The 20,748-nt window shown below is 39.2% G+C and overlaps 1 long non-coding RNA gene and 1 pseudogene across 1 annotated transcript; one reads left to right on the top strand and one right to left on the bottom strand.

Annotated features, from left to right (window-relative positions):
- Window positions 1–202: 202 nt before the first annotated feature.
- LOC104856536 lies at window positions 203–2,631 on the bottom strand. Its single transcript, XR_778665.1, has 3 exons — window positions 2,499–2,631; window positions 1,927–2,082; window positions 203–401 (listed from the first exon to the last, which is right to left on the bottom strand). It is a non-coding gene; the product is annotated as an uncharacterized LOC104856536 (long non-coding RNA).
- Window positions 2,632–7,390: 4,759 nt separating this feature from the next.
- On the top strand, window positions 7,391–7,750 carry LOC104856680 (annotated as a pseudogene).
- The last annotated feature ends 12,998 nt before the right edge of the window (window positions 7,751–20,748 follow it).

Raw genomic sequence — 20,748 nt, forward strand, 5'->3', positions numbered from 1 at the left:
GTTTGTTTACTCTCGCATCCGTGGTTTATATACTAATGATCACTTATGAAGCTAGTTTTTTGTAAGGCGAGAGCACAATTCCCTTACACAACTATAGTGAAGAGGGTGGTTGTGGTCCTGTTTGCTCATAGGAAACCACTTAAACCAGACGTCGACTGAAAGAAAATAATTAAGCTATGTATGTATTTCTTGTTTATTAATGATCGCACAGTAGGTCAAATCAAGGCAGAAAGAAGAAGCCAAGGGAAAAGTTAGGGTCCCCTGAATTCTGCAGCTGTAGTAGGGGCATCACGTGACTGAGCCCTCAGGAAGGGAACCAGCAGGGATGCAGGGGTACAGCGGTTTCAGGCGAAGGGAGGGATTGGAATGCAGAAGGGATTCAGTGGCCGATTCTTTAGGGTCTGAAACAACAACAACAAAAATGTGTTTAATCAGCAGTGTTGGCGTCCTGACATACAACGGGATGGCTGAAAGGCTAAGACCTCCTGGAAAGGAAAAGTCAATTCATAGATGGTAGACGCTCCAGGTGAGTGTTGGCAAGCGGAAGTAAAGGATTACAGAGCTGGATGAGAGGATGGAGATGAAGAGCTAAAACACAGCTCCTTGGGTCAGAAGGATGAAATGCCGCAGGGCAAGGCCCATTTTTACATGTTCACATTTCCTTTCAAGGAGCTCTGAGGCCTTAGTCCTCCCTTCCCGAACCTTGCCCTTCCTGAATGAGGACCCTATAGTGGGCTGATGTCCACACACCCTCCGTGGATGCAACAGGGGATGGGGCAGATCTGGGTTTGATGGGGTTAAGGCTTATGAAATTCTTGAGTGTCTCAAGCAGAAGAAAGATTAAAAATATAAAATTAGGGATAGAAATAAAGATTTTCAGAGAAAAATAAATAAAAACACATCATCCATTTAAAAAAGGTAGCAAAAGTCAGGAAGAGCTCTTGCCTAGTATTCGCGAAGCCCTAGGTAGGACCCCTACCACCAAAACAAACCAAACAAACAAAAAAGGAAAACCAGCAAATGCTATAAAATACAGAAAATGACAGAATATTTGTCAGTTGTATATTTGTCTTTCAAAATATCTTCAGGATGTCTTTCATCTTTGTTTGCCTCTTCAGTGACAGTGATTGTGTAGCATGATTTTTGCAGCAAGAATAGAAGGATAATTATCCTTTGTAGCCTCTAGTATGTGTAAGAAAAACTTTTAAAATGTTTTAATACTTTTAGGGAAATTTGAGTTTAAAAGTACTTAACAGATGAATGGATAATGAAAAGGTGGTATTTATATAAAATGGAGCACTACTCTGCCACCAAGAAGGATACACTTGTGACACTTTTAGGTAAATAAATGCATCTTGAGACCATAATTTTAAGTGAAAAAAAATCAGACACAGGTACATCACATTTTTTTTTCTTGTGTGAATAACCCATAGGGTAAATAAGGAGGAAAATGGAGAATAGATATTGGGGATTAGGAAAAATTTGATAAAATGGGAAGGGGAATGAGGGAGGGGTGAGAGGGAAGGGAAGAAAGGGAATGGAAATTTTAAAAAGGGAAGGAAAAAACAGAAGCAAAGCTTTTGTAAACGGGGGTGGGAGGAGAAGTGTTGATGGGAGGAGAGGGGCATAAGAACAAATAAGAATTAAGAAACACTATACACAGGCACAAATTCCCCCCAATGAATATGCTCATTATACATGGCAATTGGCAAACACGTGCTAATAAAAAATAACTGAGCAATAAATAAAAAATAAGCATGTACCAATAAAAAACAAATAATCAGTAATACCATGGAAACTTTTATAGTTGACAAATTTAGGAAACTACCAAATTTGTTTTCTATATAAATTGTTTTTGGAAAAAGTTTCCACATGCACGTTTCTGTTTCTTTGCACTTTAGCTGTCTGTCCCAGTTAGGTACTCACAAAAGTTTTGCTATCTGATACAGCCATACATGTTCACATCATCGTGTAATCTCTGGCCCCTCCTTCTGTCTATACCCCTCTTTCTTGCCGTAGCGCTTCCTGATGTCAAAGTAGATTTTTCCCATCCTGAGAAGTCAGTGGATAGGGTAACTTAATCTGCAAAGATATGAGCAGTGAAATTGTTTTCTTGGCCAGGTTCAGAAAATGTCTTCTGTATGTAAATGGCTATGGTGCTATGTTTCTCATTCTCTATAACTCGGAAAATAGCACATTCTGCCTGGTCCTTGACATTTTAAGATTATTTATCATTAAAAAAAACTATAGTTTAATTGTTTTAATGGAAGGGACGAGCCTGTCATATTCCTGGCATTCCTGCCTGTGTATCTTCTGAGTACTTCTCAAATGTATTTAACTCTTCTCTCTAATTCTATTTCCATGTCTCTGTGTTCCTACCAGTTTGCACATGAATGGCTGCCACTGTCACCATGCCCACCTGTGCTTTCTATGATAAACTCATTTCTACAAAGTCTAGTCAGATTTAAAGTAGAGATACAATGCCAATTTGATTGTACCATTGGCCAGTCCCTCAAATCCTTCACTAGTTTCTTGTTACTCATAAGATACAGATTATATAGCCCCATTGGGTTTGATCCAATTTTTCTCTCAAGCTGCTCCAGAGGGTTCCCTTGCCTTTGTTGTAGTCAGGCTGGCTGCTCTCTGTTTCCTGAGTTCTCTGGGCTCTGTGCTCCTTGCCAACAAAAGAACCTTTGCCATCCTGGGGGATCTAGTGCTTTTCTCCTGCCCCACCCCACTTACTGAGCTCATCCTCTGTTCAGCTGTTACTTTTCGTCGGAATTCTCTCTCAAATCCTCCCCCTCAGTAAAGACCCTCGAGGTATGGTATACTAGATCTTTGGGACACTCACCACAGTTGCAATTTTATATTTGTTTTTATTTCTTGCAGGTTGCTGTCCTAAGCTTTGGAGCTTCATGAGGGCAGGACAGTCTGTATCTCTGGCTCCCCAATACAGCTGGTTGCCACCAGTAGTACGAAACTGGTGCTTGGATCATCATAGGCAATCAAAAGTATTCACTAAATGGAAGAATTAACTTTGCAGTCTATGTTGATTATATCTCATTATTAGAATGGTGAAATTTTGTACAGTGAGTTGTCAAGTGAGATTCATTTGTAAGATAGCCAAAGGAAGACAACGTATATAGAGAATATTGCCTAAAGTATTTTTTTGTGCTAAATATAATAGACTATTGGGGGCAGTGAAAGGCTACCAGACAAAGATCTAGCAAATAGTTTTCAAATAAAGTTTGTTTTCTTTAATAATGCATGGTAACTTTGAATGACTTAGCACTGTATTGAAAATTAGTTGTAATAAGATAATGTGACATGACAAAAACATGTACAAATAGTTTGGATCGTGTAAATCTTTACATAGTGTCACAATAAAATTGTATTCTAATCCTCTTGATAGAGAATGGGAGAAGGGGAGGAACATGCTTTCTCATATACTTTTTGATATTTACTAGTGCTATATTCTTTTTTTTTTTGTACTGGGAATTGAACTCAGGTCCTTGTGCTTGTGAGGCAGGTGGCAGAACCATTTAGCTAAATTCCTGGCCCTAGTGCTGTATTCTTTCCGATGATGCATTTTTAAATTTTATTGTTTTTAGCTATGAGGATAGCATAGAATAATTACTAAGAGCACAAGTTTTAGGTCAGGTCTGTCTTTATATTCAGGCTCGAATGCAGACCAGGCACAATATCTTTGGATAGTGATATTTGCTCTATAAGCCCCAGTTGATGTGGATGTCAAATGAGATTAATATTACTAACATCGTAAGGTGGTTTTAAAGATAACAATAGTGAAATCATATAAAATATGTAAACTACTGCCTGATAAATATTAAACAATAAGTATTAGCCATTATTATTATTTGGCCTGTCATAAATCTAGATTCTTAAATTAAGAAGTTATCCACTTTCAGTTTGAAAAGTGGGCTATATTATTTCTGTTTAGTTTCTTTTTCTCGATAAAAACCTAAAATGCAGCAGACCACTGTGATGGTGGACACAACCTGAATCGTAATGACCACATCTGTAATGCGGAGGACAACGACACCTATCAGAGAGTTGTTTTCTGCTTACCAGGTATGGTAGACAACCAAACCTTCCGATCAGATCTTCTATGTCCCCTTCACATGGTTTTGTGCATTGCCAAATAAACTGAGATTTTTTTTTTGAAATATCAATTTCTCTGCCAGTTGGCAATTGGTCAGAGGTATTCATGACTTCAAGGAGAATTAGAATAGTGAACAAGGAGCTTTAGAGAAAGAAATAATCAGCATTTGATTTTGGCATCTAAAACAGGACTCTGGAGCCTTTCTCAAAAATAATAATTTCACCAATAGTATTTTTGATGTGGAAGAGTTAGCTTTGTACGGGGAGAAGGAAAGTCTCAACAAAATTCAAGAAAGAGGAGTCTGAAGGAAGAAGAACATACAGCATCTTTCATAAAAATGTAAACCGGAGAGCGCAGGAAGCTCTTCAGTCTGCTCACCTGAGATGGCAGCAAATCCAGGGCTCTCAGCAGACACTGGACAGAAAGGAGGGAGGAGAGGGGATGGGCTGGGGATTAGCATCGGGTGGACCGAAGTCACTGTCCTGCTCGCTCCAGTTTGTTACTCGAGAAGCAGTCGGACACCTACACGCTGCCTCTTGCCATCTGGGTGAGCACAAGTGACTGGTGTTCGGGAGCCAAGCCCGCTGCCCCGATGCAGCTGTAAAGGAAGAGCCTTCGTCTACAGCTGCTTGCTTGTCCGTGGCTATCCCCAGCAGAAAAGGCGTCTACAGCCGTTCAAGTCTCACCGATTTATCTAGGCAGCCTCATGACAGAGGGATCACCCAGTTTTCAGTGGGTGAAGAAGGGCAGTGGCATTTTAGAACCCCTGACAGTAGCAGTTAGGCGGTTGTGTGTAGTTGGGTGACAGAGAAGTGTCCCAGGTGGAAAGGACGGTGAGACAGTGGTGAAATACCAGCACCCCAGGGTCCCCTATCACCCCCTGCACAGCTCCTGGAAGGGAACTCTTGACTTATTCTGATAGAAAACTCTCAAATGTCTCATTTAGTCCTAATTCACTCTCCGTGCTCCCAAGGAGGTGTTCATTACACCCTCCCTTTCGAGTAAAGCACAATGTCTTGTATTCTAGCACTTGTCAGAGTATTTTGCCAATATTTGTTTACATTAGTTTTCACTTCTAGACTATACAATTAATAGTGTTATTTAATCTTGGCATCTCTAGTATATAATTTCTGGCACATAGAAGAGGCTTAGCAGTTGCCAAATGAATATATATATATATATATAATATTAAAATAAATTTATATTTATTTTATACATTTATATAATATATAATTATTTTTGGTAAACATAACATTAGGGCTTACTTTCTGTAGAATTATTTCAATCACAACACATATAAGTTTCCCGGAAAGTGTAGGACTGACAGCTAAATGTTCTGATTTTTCCTAATAGAAATTTGTGCCCGGTTGATCATATATGAACAATGGAAGGCATTTACTATAAGGTATCATTTTTTTCTGTGCTGCTGGAAACCTGTTTTTGACTGAATACGTCTCAATTTGATCCTCAGGACAACTGAAATGCTATCATAGCTGCATCTCACTAAGCCTAACAAAGATTCAAAGGCTTGAAGGTCCTGTTCTGTAGCTAGGACACAGTAGAGCTCATAGAGAAGTGGCCCAGGGAGCCACAAGTTTGGACATAAATTTTGAGCGAGCTGCAAGTACAGTCTAGTTAAATAGTTACAGGTGGCTTAGCCCAAAAGTAGTTAAAAAGGTTTGGTTTATTTCTTTACAATCCCACACTTTTGCAGCTTGTTGTTATTGAATATTGTTATTTTGAAGTAAGGGAGTTGCACTACTAAAGTAGATGCAATTAGTAATTATTACTCTGATTCGTACGTCCTCTTTCTTAGAGTCAGAGACCATCTTCCCATGGTCTTCACTGTCATAGTTCTAACGTTTTCCTTTCCACCTTCTCATACGTGCATTTTCATTTTGCTTTAACCCTGGACACGCTTGAAGGCCCACAAGCAGTGCAGAACTGGACATGCAGAACATGTGTGGAGAGAGAGAGGAGAGTTCAATGCTGAGAGCTCCACTACCAAGGGCTGTTGCATGTGTCCGCCTTAAAAAAGTCTTTCTGATAAATAATATATTTACCTCAAATCCAGTAATTCTTAAACCAGGCCAACCTGGGGCTTCTAAAAAATTATAAGTTCTTTATACTTCTGGAGGAGATTTTGTTTCAGTCACTTGCAGGAGTTCTATATATTTTTTAAGTCCTCAAATTGATAATGATAATGCAAGCTCCACACCCAAATGCACTGATGGGCCGTAAAGATGGTGGAATGAACTTCTTTCCAATTGCACACAGTGGCTCTTTGGTACCTAAATAAATGCTTTACGTAATGTCTCTACCAGTGTTTGACTGTTTTAGAGACAGTAAACATTCTACCCCAAGACTATTCTCTTGTTTTCCTAATGCCCACTTACAAAGTCTGCCATGAATAAAGGCTTTTGAAATTATTACTGTTCATATGAATCTTTTTCTTTTCCAAACCCCTACAGCAACAAAGCCTACAGTATGCAACTCAGCAATTTTTGTTGATTTGTTCGTGGTACTGGGATCTGAACTCTGGGGCTCTCCCCCTACTCAGTTACATCCTCAGCAACACCCCCCCACCCCTTTAATTTTGAGACAGGACCTCACCCTCACTAAGTTGTCCAAACTCAAACTTTGATTCTCTTGCCTCAGCCTTCCATAGCACTGGGATTACAGATGTGCTGCAACTCAGCATTTAAGTGTGTATTTTTATTAAATGAAATGATAAAAATTATTTGTAATTTGCAAACTATGATTCATACATTATATTTTTTACTGTGTCTTGTTTGTTATTCCATTTCTACTTTTCTAGACATCAAACTTTCTGAAAGCTACTAGGTATTATACTTTGTCTCACCCAAATAACAAAAAATAAAAACATAATATGCTGGTCAATTTGAGGGTATTATTGCAGATAGAAGAAGATGGGCTACAAGTTTTACTAGGAGAAATAATACCGGAGCCCAAGAAGGAAGGTAGGTCCCTTTAGCTTTCATGCTCTTTATTGCTTTGGAGTGACTTTTTTCTATCTTTTGTCTTTTAGTTTTGTGCACACAGATTTATGATTTTCTATCATAAAAATGTGTACACCATAGATCATGGATTTGCAATCAATTGGTAAACCATTTATTTGGCTCAAACTGATGTGAAAGATTCGTGTCTTCCTCCACATTCCCTGGTTACTTTTGTCAGCCTCACGATAGTTATTTAAAGCCGTCTTGGATTCTGTGAGGCCGGCTGGGAACAGGACTTCTCAAGATGACTATGTCTGGAAGGCTGTGGCCCATTTTTGCTGGCTATGACCTAGGTCTCTGGAACCAAAGGGAACACACAGCTTTTTTGAAAAATTGAAGGTGTTTATGCTCTCTATGAAACTGAATTCTCCTCGGGCAAGAGACGTGCTTATGTGTACAAAGTGAAAAGAAACACAGTGACTCCAGGTAGTGAACCAGACAAAGCCAGAGGGATCCAGAGAAAGGGAACTTGGGCCCATGGAAACTGAGCATGGTTCATGCCAAGTTCCGGAGCAACCTTCCTGCTAAGGCCATCGGACACCGAATCTGTGAGATGCTGTCCCCTCAAGGATTCAAACCGATGAAAAACAAAGTGGATTTGTGCTTTTGAAAAGAAAATTTACTTAAACTATTTTAAATAATTACTGTACATTTTATTATTGTGGGCAATTAAGGCATTTATATAAGAAGCTAAACTGTTAAAAACAAATTTGTATTTCATAATTGTTATATACATTTTTTTGGAATTACACTAAATTAAGATTTTAAATTTATCCTACTATTCATACATTTTTTGCCATATTTCTAGTTTGAATACAACTTTGCAGTGACATCTGTAGTTCACATTGCTTATTTCATAATGCACTAGTTTTTATATGAAGGAGAATGCAGTCTGAGGACCTCCTCTTACTCACTCACCAATTGTCCTTGGCCGTGAATACATATATCTGATACCAGAAGTGAGATGCCGTGAAATTCTCAATGGCAGGAATGGCTGGCTCCTTTGTCCTCACACATCAGTCGTAGAATACTCTTAGAAACAATGCTACACTTTCCTTTATAAATATGTGTAGCTGTATTCTGGAAATGGCCTATAAACTCTTCCATGTGCTAAGATTTTAGCCAAAAGAATCATACATGATTAGGATGTGTGTTTGAATACACAGTCATCCCTTGGTATTTGTAGGGATTTGTTCTAGGATCCTTTTGCTGATTTCAAAGTCTGAAGATGCTCAAGTCTCCTATGTAAAATGGTGCAACATTTTTATATAGCTTACCCTCTTGTATGTGCCACCTCACCTTTAGGCTACTTATAATACATAATATAAGGTAGATGCTATGTAAATACTTGTAATACTCTATTGCTTAGGAAACAACAGCAACAAGAAAAATCTGTACATGTTCAGTACATTTGTAATTTTCTTCCTAAATATTTTGGATCTGCCATTAATTGAATCAATAGATGTGGAACATACAGGTACAGAACCAGCAGTGATAACTGAATAATTGCCTTTATTGCATAACATATGGTCAGCTGGAACTACCACTTTCACTTGGCAGCTCAAATATTCAGCTGGTAACAAGATGTAAAATGAGACCATGAGAAAGAACTTTGCAGTTACAGATTGCATTGGTTATAAAGTCAAATTTTATCTCTATTTTAAACACTTATATGTTTCTGTTTGAAACTATTGTTTATAAATGTTCTGCGGTCCACTTGTGATTTTAATGATGTAAATGACAGATTGCAAAGTTGAAAATGAGTAAGGGCCAAGCTCAGTGGTGCAGAAAAACTTGGACCCAGTATGGGACTGTTAAGGGACAATATTAACTTGATTGGCTGTGGGTTCCATCCAGGGCATTAGTGGAGCACACTTCTGGGTGTATCTGGAGGGGTCATAGAGGTATGGCCCTGGGTGAGGGTGGGGTCCTTCACCCTTACTTCCCTGGCCCTGTTCCTGTACTTTGCTTGCTCAAGACCGCAAACTTGAGGAGCTCTGCTCAGCCACAGTGAGACAGCTGACCATGCACTGAGTCACCTTAAAACAGGAGCCAAGTAAAAATTTCTCCTCCTTTCAATTATAGGCTTTGGCTATTAGTCAGTGGGAAAGCTGACTAATACACAGTATATTAGAACTGTTCCCAAAGTGCTCTAAGACCAAAGAAAACAGGTAGATATATCAGAAGCTCACAGAATATAATTCACTGGGGACTTATAAGAGAAGCATGGTCAAGGTGGCAGCAAAATCAAGTGGATCTTGGTTCAGAAGTCGAGAGAGAGATGTATATTTGGCAGGGCAAAAGTGATTTCAGCCAAGTCAGAATGTATTTGGTTTATCTCTAGCTAAAATCAAAGAATAAGGCACATTCCCAGCACCAGGGTCTGCTTATAAAGCTCCACATGCCACTTTACTAGTTCTGTCCATTTGTACCTGGCTGGGGAGCTCTGCGGTGAGAACCGTCCATGAGGCAGTCATGGAAGTTACAACTCAAGATGGCAGCAGTCATGTTGAGCAGATCCATACCCTCAGATTTTAAAATAGACTTTAAAAATATATGACTACAATTGAACTATTATAGACAGCTAAGTTAGATTGACATTAACACACAGAGAGGAATTGGCCCTCAGGAAGTCTGAAGGCAAATCTGAATACAGGCAGGCCTTAGGATGGAAAAACAATAGAGAAGCTTACATGCCTTCCTAGGGTTAAACAGCAGCTTGAGATTACACTGCAATAAGAACTACCTGATCCAGTGGGTTGAGTTACACAGCAAGCCCACTAGGTGGGTACCAGAGCACCTGGACCCACACTGCTCCCTTTCCAAGAATTCCTTTGTTCTTTCCATACTCCTTGGCTATGTGACTTGTTTCCCCACTGAACTGATACCAGCTACACAGCTATACTTGTAATCCTACAAGTTCATAGTTTTACCTGTGTTGTTAGGCACACTGTGGCTTTGCTGTATAAATTACTCTTGGCAAGAGCTTCTGTGGCCACCCCCTTTCGGGACCCCTCCAGTCTCTTAGGAGCTTTCTCCTACTTTTAAATTCCTTGGTCCCTTAGAACGCACTCTTTAATATTTGGGGGACCTGAACCAGGCAAGATATCTAGCAAGTCAAGAGTTATATTTTTCCTTTATCAGAACTACAATGCAGTGGTAGTGTTAAGGATTGGAAACCAGTCATTTTAGGCTACTATAACAAGGACCATAGCCTGAGTGGCTTAAACAACAGAAGTTTATTTCTCAGAGCACTACAAACTGGACGTGCAATATCAAGGTGCCAGGATGATTTGGTTCCAGTTAGAGTTGTCTTCCCGATTTCCTTACATCATGATGGTGTATGCAGAGGAAACAGAGTAAGTGCCTTTCTTCTCAACGTGTGTCTTTTTATAGGGTCACTGATCCAAAGGGCCAATGTCCATGTGTCATCACATTGGGGATTAACATATGAACTTTGGAGGGACACAAACATGGGATCCATAACATAGGGGATATCAATAAAATAGAAGACTACAGGTGTAGAAAACCTTGCTACAGACTGGACAGATTTAGGTGACAAGCAACTGTGAGAAATTCTCAAAGACTGGAAAATACATTTGAAAATTCTTAAATTTCATTGTTGAAAAGTGAACTAAGTGCTTTTCAAAATTAGCATTCTTCATTTATCTCCTACAACACTTTCAGATCAAAACCATGAACTATTAATATCAGGTTGCCAGATGAAAATGAGCCAAATTATTTAGCCTGTGATCTTTACATTGGTTGCTTGTGTAATTGATTAATAAATTATTTAGTTCAATACATTTTTGTGTAGTTTTTGCTTTGTTGTAGGCACCCCACCAGACTCTTGAGAGTAAAAGTGAATAAGAAATGGCAGGCTTTTCAAAAAGCTGTTTGCCTAAGGTCCTGTTGACAATAGCAGAGGCAATGTGAGAATTCAAGTGTTAAGATAGCTGGTTCAGTACTCTCTTCAAGAAGCCTTATTGGTTCTGACATTTAACATTCTGTTCAGTATCACAATCATAGAATCCAACAATGTTAAAGTAGACAGACAAGTACCTCTAACTTATGGTAGTTTAATAAAGGCCTAGGTATTTGGGACCATTAAAAACAAAATTGCAGAATGGGAGGAAATGGATCATAAAGTCCTTAGAATATGGACCAAGTTCTAAACCTAAGAAACATCCTCAAATGCCAATGCTAAAACATCAAAAGTATTGGTTTTAAAATACAAAAGCACTAAAGCAAGTATTTAAAGTATCAAGAGAAGTATTTAAATGTAATTGAGGTCCCGTCTTAATTACTTAATTAAGGCATGTCTATACATATGGGAAATAGGAAATCTGCCATTTCTAGCTTGAACAGCCCTTTCTGCCCCTTGCTGTAGGGAGAAACTTTAAGACTTGGTGGCTGATTGCACATGTGTCCCTTCATCAGGAAAATAATGCAGTCAAAGCAGGGCGAAGGGAACTCTTAACTATTGATCAGCATCCATGGGTCCTGAGTTTTATGTGTATTATGTCAGTTAATCAGCTAAACAACCTACATAGTGGAAATTACTGTCCTCATTTTACTGAAGACTTAATGCAAGTATTTTAATAAGATTCCCCAGAACACCCAGTCTGTAGATGGTAGAGCCAGAGACAGAACTAGATTGTTCTAATTCCATGTCCTTTGCACCTTTGTGCCATCTTAAAGGATTAGAATAAGATTCGAGTGAGAAAGAATACACTAGGATTGACTGAAATATATAGTTCATGTTTAAAATGTTTTAAAATTATTGCAGTGAAAAACACATTGCCATTAATCTACCCTCAAAAATATCTCCAATACTCCCCTTGCTTCAAAACATGGCTTTTATTGTAATACATTATTTTGCATTTAAACACACACTATATTTTAGATTTTTGTTCAATTGACAAATATATCAGTGAAAGGACTTCATTGTTCTCTGATTAAAATTCACTTTTCAACAAGTGCTATCAGCAACCAAACCCAACCAAGTTTTCTCAGCTTCTTGTCCTGTACTGGGGAACAAACCCTCTTATGTTTAGAGAATTTTTCTGAGTTTCTGCATTCATTGATGTGTTAGTTACTTTTCTCTAATTGTTGAGACAAAATATCCAACACCCAAAGTCAGAGGGGAAGGGATTTATGCGGCTTACAGTTCAGAGAGGTTCCAGTTCACAGTCAGCTCAGTCCAAGACATGGATGGAGAACAGTCAGGGCAGAGCATACAACATGGCACACACACGAGGCAGCGAGGGTGACAAGAGAGTTTAACAGCACCTTCTGGCCCTTTTATCTTATTCAGACTACCAGGATTAGGGCGGTGCCTAACTAAACTCTCACATCTAGTGGTTTAGCAATCACACACCCTTAACCACAGCACCCACATTCCAGATTCGACTACCTCTGAAAAAGAAAGTCCCATCTCATCTGTGTGAGGCTTTGGGGTGACATCTACACACAAACCATAAAGATGGAGAAGTAGGCAGACAAAATCCTGGGCTCTGGAGGTAAATAGCCCATGTTTACCAGCCACCCTTGTCACCAATTAGATGCACATAGACAAATTATGTACCTTTCTTGTACTCTGGCTGTCTCAGTGGAGCAGATAATAATTATGCTTAACTTGTGAGAAATAAATAAAGTAATACTTATAAAGAACAGAGTATCAAGTCCATTGTGACTGTTCACCAAATGTTAATTTTTCTATTCGCTTTTGAACAAAAATAATAAGTTCATAAATTGCTTCCCCATACCCAAGGGTAAAAATATACATACATTTATATTGTAAATTAAATTTCATTCAGTTTAAGGACTGTTGAAATGTTCACTGGTCAATTTGGGGATCCCAGTCCCATGTTTTGGACATGTTTAGAGTTTATAGTTCTTAAATTGGAGAGAGATCATTGTTGATGCCCAGCTTCGTGTGTCCTATTCAGAAACGGTGGCCTTACTCCCCCAATCTGGCCTCTTCATCGAGGGTGTCCAGCACTTCTTAAACTCCCAGTTATTTGACTGGGGCCTGGTCACCACCAGTCCCAAAAACCCAAATCAGAAAAACTCTTCTTTCAGCCTTAAGTATCTATCCATGTATTTTGAATTTTGACCATGTCTTCTTACAAATCTTTTGACTCTGTGCCTTCTAGATATCTCAGCCTACATGTTCTAAAAAGACAAGCCCAATTGGTCATTTTCTTCAAGATTGTCGTAATTTGCTTGGCATACTCTCTTGTCTGATGCTGAAGAAAGTTGTGTGTGTGTGTGTGTGTGTGTGTGTGTGTGTGTGTGTGTGTAACCACTGGAAGAGAGGTGGTAGGGAAGATCCTAGAACTCTAGAACACAATTCTAGTCTATTTTTACTGGTGGAGAAAGGATGCTTCTATTATATTCTGGAGAGATTTCTTCAGGGAAAAGGAAGAAAAACGTTGAAATAACAGAGAATCTTCCCATACATTCCTTGTTACATAAACATAGATAAAACCACGTTCTCTCTAAGATGCTGCAGGGACAATGCAGATGGATACGATCTGTTGCTTCAAAATGCCGAACTTCTAGTTAGGGAAATGAGACCTAGCAAAGACCCACCACCTTTGAGCTCTCTGGAATCACCACCTGAAAGATGAATACCCTTGCTAAACTTGACCATTTTAATGAAGAATTACTTTGGAGAGTTATAGCTCAGCCTGAAGATAAACTCCAAGGACCATAGTCTTTGTCATTCTGCTTCAGTGATGTGAGGAAGGCACACATGCCAGGGTGTCAGAGAATCTTCAGAGCTGATTCAGCTGCTAGACATACAAAGGCCATGCTCTAAATTAGCTCCCACTGCCTAATCAAAATGAACAGATCACTTGAGGCTGTGATGGAGACATATTGGCAGCCAAAGAAGGCTGTCTACAGGGATTATGGTGAAAAACCAAAGTCTATAAATGCTGAAAGCAGTTTGATTCCAGTGCAAAGATTAGGATGATTTAGAAGGAAATATTGATTCTAATGATGCGTTTCTCTTTCAGTTTAATTTCATTTCAGTTTTGTCTTTATATTTGTGAGCTTTCATAATCATACAAAATAATAATTTTCCTTATTTTTGCATGTATGACTTAAAAATATTTTTTAAAACAATCACACCGAGGAGCATTTCAATAGCCTAAAATGTTCACTGTCTCCTGGGACAGAACTGCAGGTTCAAGCCTATGGATCAATCCAGTTGCATCTTGATTCTGTAGCTTGAACACATTCTTTTTTGTTTGTTCTGTTTTTGGTACCGGGAATCAAACTGAGGCCTTTGTGCTTGCGAGACAGGCGGCAGAACCACTGAGCCAAATCCCCGGCCAAACACATTCTTAATCTATGAAAATTTGCGACAGTTGTCATGAAAAACCACTGAACTTAGTCTCATGTTGAACTTCTTAAGAGTATCTATTTCTTATGTGTTTATGAACTTAAACAGGAAACTATATTAAATAAGGTTTCCTGGAAGATGAAATAGAACTCAGGATTTGTTGGAGGTGCTTTCGGTGTCAACTGTAATGCTGGAGTGCAGGGAGAACGGGCAGAAGGAGAAGCTGACTGGAACACAGCCATAAGAAAGTCTCAGCAGACCCCAGAGCTGCGGACTGGTGGTTTTTCAGAGCCAAACCTTTTATTCTATTCCTCAAGCAATGATTTGGTATAAACCATCGTGGGAAGGAGAGGCGACCTTGAATTATATTGCTGTCTTCTTCTGGGGGATATTGGCGGGGCACTCGACCACAAAGTCAATTTGTATATAATTAAGGTACTTAGAATAAGTTTTATCATTTCAGTTTTCACTTTTAAGATTTATTAGTGGGGCTGGACATGGTGGTACACATGTGTAATCTCAGCACTTGGGAAGCTGAGGCAGGAAGATCATCTTGAGTTCAAGGCTAGCCTGGGCTACAAAGTGAGTTCAAAGACAGCCTGGACTACGGAGTGAGACCCCGTCTCAAACAAAATGAAACAAAACACAAAACAGAACGATGTGTTAGTGGATACAAGTTTATTCTAGGATTAATTACTGAGAAAAGACTTGTCTGAATACCCTACCCCAAGTCTCATGAATGATGAGATTTTCCAGTCTGTTCTGCAGATGAGCTCTAAGTACAGTCTCCTCCAAATGTTCTGAGAGGTTCTATCTTCTGTGGCCCTCGGGTGGTTTCTGTGTGTCTATGTACTGATCACCCTCAGCTGAATGTGCAGATGAATGGAGCCTCCTTGTTGTAATCCTCTCCAATCCAGGCATCTCCCCTGTGAGCTCTGCCTTGATACTTCCCTAAGCCTTAGTTTGGCTTCTCAGCTGTGGAAGTCTGCTGAGCTTCTGCCTTGGCTCCCCTTCCTGGAGTCCCGTACTGAACCCTCTCTAGAGATCATTATCTTTCATTGTCTCACGTCATTTAGGCTGAAAACCATTGCTTTGTCTATTTAGTTATTCCGTGTGCAGGCATAAGCCTGGCCTCCGTCTTGGCTCATGTCCTCACTTGTTAATATCAATTTAAACCTACTATTCAACAGGTTGATTTATTTTCCTTCTCCCACAGACGACATTTTGAAATGGAAAACAGTTCTCAGATGTTTTATTATTTTTTACGTCTCTAATTTATGTGTAGAAAATCCATATTTTTCATGCTTATTATTTATCCTTTAATCTTATTTTTCCCATCTTATACCTCGTATCACCTTCTACACTCATTATGATGCCAATTTTCTGTGGACTGGGTTTTGCTGGTCAAGATCCATTGGTCTTTCCTAATGACCCCTTGAATTCTGATACTGAAATCCTATGTGTTTCACTCCTCCATCCCAGGGCCTTTGATCTAAGTAGGGTCACTCATGTATTCCTTCTGTGGTACCTTCCACCTGGTTGGGCGTATCCTCAGCAGACTCTTTTCTATGACTCCTTAGTGGTGGCAGCTTAGCTTCCTGTCTTACTTTTGTGGGTGACCATGCACCAGCCCGCCTCTCCAGCTTCCCTTCAATTTCACGGCCTCCTCTGAGTACCTTTCTTCTGTTTGCATTCAGTAAAAGAACTTATCTAGCTTTGCATTATGGCTTCACATATTTCTCTCTGCACATAGACTGTGAGTCAGTGGAGAACAGGAATATGATTTATTTATCTCTGTGGCTTCTGCAGGACCAAAAATAATTGTAGCTGTTACATGAATTCTGCATTAAGTTTAATCAATCAAATATTGTCAGCACTTTTCCTGTTGTACTTACATGAATGTGTCAGTCATTAAGTAGGACAGAGAAGTCAAAGGATCATCAAATCCTTCTTTTTTTTGTCTTCCCCCTCCGGTACTGGGGATCGAACTCAGGACCTAGCACTTGCGAGGCAGGTATGGCGCCACTGAGCTAAATCTCCAGCCCTGATTGAAGCCTTCTTGAAAGAACTTTTTAAGCAAGAACTTTTCTAGTTGGAGCTTATGGGAATAAAATCTTTCATATGCTACTTTACAAAAAGCTCCAACCTTCTCTGCAAAATCTATTTGTTTAAATTTTCCCAAATCTGTAGGTTCTCATTGATAATGCCTAACTCTCTTCTCTCTTGGATCCTTTTCATGCCTGGGCATTTCAGTTGTTATTTCTATTTTTTCTTCTAGTTAATGACTTCTTCTAAGGCTGAAGATTGAAATCTGTGTTCTATCACTTTTCTTATTTTCTGGAAGGGCTGCTCTCACCCTAAGTTTGAAGATGGTTTCCCCATTTTTACCCCCAGCTGTGTTCAGGTTGTACACCTGCTTCTGACTGAGTGACATGGGCTCATCTGTATACTGCCACCCATCAAAGCTAAATCTGGCACAAAATGAACTTCTCACCTTTTAAACTGTCACCTTGTCATTTCCCCACCATCATTAAAATGAGAATCATCCTTCAGATGGTTAGAAAATGGGAGATATTTTTGTCATCTCTATTTTATTACCCTACTCATATAAGGTAAGTCTGCAGAATAACACGTTCCCCTAAACCAGGCTTTTTCTTTACCTTGATTTATCTGTGGAGGCACCAAACAAAGAAATATCACAGACACATTCAGAGATAAATAATAGAAGTAATCTGTAGAAAGAGGTAAACTCTCATTCACACAATCATTTCTCAGTGGTATTTCTGGACCATCACATGTCTTACTCTTATTGAGTCAGGTAGTAGAAACCCAGGAACAGAATAAATTATCATCTACTACAGTGACTATGGTCTTTTGGGTTAGTTCAGTCTTTTTGTTTTGTATTTATCTACACAAGGCCAATAGAGTGTATGGATCCAACAAAAGACAATAAAATAGGCAAAGCATTCTATATGTAAGGCTACTATGAAGGGACGGTTTAAAATATAAATGTAAATATGAATATTACTGGAAACTAGATTTGTTTTTCTTCACAGTTTGTTACAGTTTTATTATTGTACGAGTTGTTATTTTATACTGAAACAAAAGTTAACCTTTAGCTTTCGTGTATGAATATATTGACTTTTTAGCAGCACTGTTGATTATTAAATGAGATAGTTCTTTAATCTCAAGCCATCATTAATTCTTAAACTATAGGGCATCACACAATAAAGATACTTCTACTTATCTGATGTTATGGCTTATATCTAGATGTTCCTCCAAGAGCCTCATGTACTTATAGGTAAGGCTTTTGGAAAGTGATTGGATTATGTGGATTCTCAGCTGACTTCATTTTGGGAAGTGGGGTCTGGTCAGAAGAGGTTGGCCACTGTGAGTGTGGCCTGGAAGGGTTTGTGTTCCTCCTCAGCTCGCTCTCCGAGTCTCCCTCAAGGTGCCAGCCCTCCAGGAGCCAACCAGGCAAGGAACTGACATGGAGAACAACTGAGGCACATTCACTGGTTCGCATTATAGAAAGAAAAGAGGCACTACTTCCCCTAGAGATAGAAGGGATTGATATTCCAAATGAGAAATTTCTTGCATGTGACTTGTTTTCCCATTTGATCCCCATTTAATCAATATTACCTGGGTGGCTATACTGTAGTCTTTAGTTTTGTCCCAGTTTATGCACACCTTGTGATTTTTCCATTGGGTCTTATAGGTTTGTTCCACTTTGTATCCACTTCACCTCACGGCTTTGTCTCATAATACGGAATTAATATGAGAAAATGAAAAAAATGGAAACAAAGTCATTTAAATAGGAAGGGATGGAGGGTTGAAAGGAGGGCAGGGGAATGCAGAAAAATATAAGAACCAAGATAGTTCCTGTAAAGGTGCAAATTTCCAGTGATGAATGTCATTATACTGTATACCTAAAATGCACCCCCCCAAAAAAATAAGAGAAGCGGTGTTAGCAGGCAACCCACTTTCTGGTCCCCCTTCTGTCCCTGTTAGACAGAAGCTATGTTTTTCTCAATAATAAATTTTCCTACTCTTAACCTCTGTCGTTCCTACAATTCATTCTTGAACATGAACATGAACTTGTGTTTTGGATATGTAGTAGGTTTGGGAGTTACATTTCTTCCCCCTGTATCACCAGGATAAATGGGAGGCTCTCTAATTTGATTAAATAGTATCAAGAAGCCACATCTAGATAACTGGATAATATTTGCTCCATGATCAAGGACGTGAATGCACAAATGCAGCCACCTCTTGGGTGTAACTGTAAAAATAGTAGGCAGAGAATTTGAAGGCTGGGTGTGGTTGTACCAATGCTCTTACCGCATGACCTTGAGCAGTTTAGCCAACCACTGTTCATCTGAACGACAAGTTCTTTATGATGTGCTGGTAAAATAAAAGAACTAAAGAATAAATACAAAGGGATTTCCTAATGCTATAATTCCTAGGTTGAAGGGAGCCTGGGGAGGAGAAAGTCTCCAAAGAGGCTCAGTTTTTAAGCTATTTGTGTTGAAAAAGGGTAGTAGATATAGGAAGTTCAGAGGGTTGGATTTTTTTTTCTTCTAGAGAGTGCAAATCGCCTACAAGATCTAACTGCTTGCTCTATTATAAATATGGGGCCTTAGCATCCTTCATCATAAAGTATCACTGTTTACTTATACTTGTAAACTAAGATTTAAACAGAGTTTTTACTGTTACCACAACATACTGTGTATGTTTCTAAAAGCAGACATTTATCTTAAAAAAAAGGTTTACATAGCTGCCGTTCATGGTGTCCACTTGTTGTCTCGTAGATTTGAGAGGCTGAGGCAGGAGGATCTCTTGAGCCCAAGAGTTTGGGGTCAACCTGGACGAAATAGTGAGACCCTCATTTCTTTAAAAAAAAGAGCTTGTATGTAAAATTTCATGAATTCCTATTAGTTCAAGGGGTTAAGAAACATCTTGATATTTTTTGGAAAATGTTGTGTGTATCTGTATTTTTGTGGCATGAAATTGGAATAGTTTTTAAAATCAAGTTTTCAAAAGTATTAAAACTCTGACCTATAATAAGGTGAGAACATTAAAGAATGTGAAAAAACAAACACTCGGGGTGAGCTCAACAATAGCAGTAGATGAAGTTGAAGGGTGTTTAAAGATAGAGGAGAGGTTACAAAATTAGTTGTAAACTCAGACCACATAAACAGTTCCTACTAACCTCTGTGGTTTGATTTCACAGGCAAAAGAAAACCAGAGCAAAGCAGAAAGCTGGCTGTCTTACTATTTCATGCTGATAATAATAAATAGCTGAAATGAAGTAATATAAAAAACACAAATATATTTCTCATAATCCTGGAGGCTGGGAATTCTAAGAACAAGGTGCTGGCAGGTTTCTCTGTCTTATAGGGCTGCTCTCTGCTCTCACAAGCGTGCCTCGATGCCGTATCTAGGGAGGGCAGGTTTGCAGAGGGCACACTTCCCAAATGCTGCCCAAAGCCTTTCTGATAGGGCTTTAACCTCACGGAGGAGGTGTCCTCCTGGCTCAATCTCCTGTTTGTTTGTTGTTTTTGAGGTAAGGTTTAACTCTGTAGTCTAGGCTGGCCTTGAACTCATGGTGATCCTCCTGCTTCATCTTCATGAGTGTTTGTCTTGCCAACATTTACCACCACGTCTGTCTTCAATCACTTTGGCAGCATTTGTGTTTTGAAGGAGATATATTCAAACCATATCATCTACCCTTGGCCCCTCAATTTCGTGTCCTTCTCATAAATAAATACAGTCATTCCATCCCAACAGCCCACAAGGTTTTAAATCATTCCAGCACCAGCTCAAAAGTCTAAGATCAAGTCTCATCCATACAACATCTAAATTAGATATGAGAGACACTCAGAAGTGTCTTTCACCCTGACGTGAGTTGCTTTCCAGCTGTGGATGTGAGAAATCAAACAAGTTGTGTGTTTCCAGAATCTAATGGTGGGACTTAGGATAGATATTCCCATTTCAGAAGGAAAAAAGGGAATAAAGAAAAGGATAACTATTCCTGAAAGTCTCAAACCCGATAGGGGAAACAACACTGAATCATAAGATTTAAAAATTAAATCTTATACACTGAATGTCTTGCTTCCCAGGCACACTGGGGCAAGGCTTGGGTTCCCAAAATTCCAGGAAATTGCTAGACACAGTGTGTGCTTGGCCTCTTACAGGATGGGATTAGGTACCTGTAGCTTTCCCAGGTTGGTGTTGCACCTGGGTGGACCTGTACT

This window comes from Fukomys damarensis, unplaced genomic scaffold, assembly GCF_012274545.1.
Source record: "Fukomys damarensis isolate Sample0158 unplaced genomic scaffold, DMR_v1.0_HiC HiC_scaffold_19, whole genome shotgun sequence".
Lineage (NCBI taxonomy): Eukaryota > Metazoa > Chordata > Mammalia > Rodentia > Bathyergidae > Fukomys > Fukomys damarensis.